Source organism: Mastomys coucha, unplaced genomic scaffold, assembly GCF_008632895.1.
Source record: "Mastomys coucha isolate ucsf_1 unplaced genomic scaffold, UCSF_Mcou_1 pScaffold1, whole genome shotgun sequence".
Classification (NCBI taxonomy): domain Eukaryota; kingdom Metazoa; phylum Chordata; class Mammalia; order Rodentia; family Muridae; genus Mastomys; species Mastomys coucha.
The window spans coordinates 23,695,681-23,698,096 of record NW_022196891.1 but is presented as its reverse complement, the minus strand read 5'-3'; positions in this window follow the sequence as shown (position 1 = coordinate 23,698,096).

Sequence of the window (2,416 nt, the reverse complement as noted above, 5' to 3'; positions counted from 1 at the left end):
TTGGGCCCATCACGCTCCACACTGCCTCCACACTGTCTCCACACTGTCTCCACACTGTCTCCACACTGCCTCCACACTGTCTCCACACTGTCTCCACACTGTCACCCTTTAGAGCCCTGGGGTGGTGGTTTGTAGATACTTCTCCTTAAGCAGTTCTCTTCAATGCGGCCCACAGTTTGGGGGCAACGCCACTGCACATTTGAAGTTATGGTTTAAGGGACACTCCACTTTTAAACATCGTTTAGCTTAAACATAGTAATTTTTCCTTAGGCTGCATTTTACCAGGGTCTATAGCAATCATTACGGCACCATGCCAAAGTCAAAGGCCACTGAAATAACAATGAAAATTGTCACTTCCATTTCCTTGCTCGATACTTCCGTAAGCTTTACCTGAAGGAACAAAGAGCACATTGTAAAAAAAAATAAAAATCTCCCTAACCCTGTATTTTCTCATAGTCTTCTTTCATTTTTGTGAAAAACTCCATCATTTCCTGTCCAGAAAACAACCATCTTACCCTGTACACAAGACCTGACTGCACTCTCCCTGGCAATGTGCCCATTTCCCTGATTACAACACACTGAACACCAGTCCTTTTTCTTTTCTTGGAGATGTCTCACTTGTGGATTTCCCTTTAAAGCAACAGCTTGAGTAAAATCCCCCTCACATCCCTGCCACCCGTTTTTTTTGTTTATTTTTTATGTATATGTGTGTATTCCATGTGTGCAGGTGCCTGAAGCCAGAAGAGAGTGTGAGGTTCCCTGGAACTGGAGGTGCGGCCGGTTGTGAACTGACAGATGTAGGTGCTGGGAACGAACCCAGTCCTCTGCACTATCAGAAAATGTTCTTAACCACTAAGCTGTCTCTCTTTCCTTGTCCCCCAGTGCATTCCGTGTCTCTGCCAATTTGATGCCAAGATGCAGGTAGGAGTAGATCTTTCCCTTGGACTCTTGTCTATAGCCAAGTGATGCTGTCTCAGAGTTTTGGGTTCCACTCCTAAGAGCTTCCATGGGGACATCCAGAGCTGAGTCTGGCTCTTGGTCTCATGTTTCAGACCCTTGGCCCTTGGTAGAATGGTGACCATTTATTTCACTTTAGTTATTTCTGGTACTTCCTTGATATCAGTGCCAGTTTCCTTGGGTTCTAAGATCTGAGTGTCTTTGTTACTTGCTGGGATCCTTTCTATGTTGCGTAAGTGTCTGATTCATTACTCTTTTCTGTTTGTATACTTTATCTATTTCTCGTTCAAATAGATTAAAACATTTATACCCAATAGGAAGAGAATATCTCTTTAATACGGATCAAGTTACATTTCTGAGTTTCTGTTTGACATGCAGCAGAAACTTTGAAATCTTTCTGAGTATCTAGATGTGTAAGTGTCTGTGTGCTTTTGATATTTTCCTATTGTGGATGGCATTACCAAATTCAGGTCTTCTCTCGGATTGGTGAGATGGCTCAGTCAGTAAAGCGTTTGTTATACAAGCAGAAGAACCCAAAGCTTACTCCCCCACAGCATTTGTTTTTTGAAAAAAGCTATGCTTGGTAGCACACACTTGTAATCCTCAGCCCTGAGTAGTCCTAGGCAGGGTGATCTCAGGTGTTCACTGGCCAGGATCTTACTAAATCAGTGATTTCTAGGCCGGTGTGAGGTACCTTGTCTCACAAAACAGGTTGGAGAAGATGACATTGAGCTGACCTCTGGCTTTCACATACACACACACACACATACACACACATATACACATACACACACATACACACATACACACACATACACACATACACACACATACACACATACACACATACATATACACATACACACACATACACACACATACACACACACACATACACACACACATGTACACATACACACACATACACACACACATACACACACATACACACACACACACACACACACATACACACACACATACACGTGCCTGTACAGGCATGAATACACACGCACAAGTGAGGATTGAATCTTGGGCATTGCACTCATAAACAAGCAGACACCCTGATCCCATACTGTCCTTGTCTTTGCTCCCTGGACACCATGAAGTGAGTTATATTCTTTGCCATATACTCTTATGATGTGCGGGGCTGCCACAGGCCCTAAGGTGAATCACCACGGACAGAGTAACTCCTCTGAGACTGTCTGGTAAAATAAACCTTTTTTTTGTTTTGTTTTGCTTTTCAACACAGGGTTTCTGTCTTAGTCAGGGTTTCTGTTCCTGCACAAACATCATGACAAAGAAGCAAGTTGGGGAGGAAAGGGTTTATTCAGCTTACTTCCACACTGCTGTTGATCACCAGAGGAAGTCAGGACTGGAACTCAAGCAAGTAGGAAGCAGGAGCTGATGCAGAGGCCATGGAGGGATGTTCCTTACTGGCTTGCTTCCCCTGGCTTGC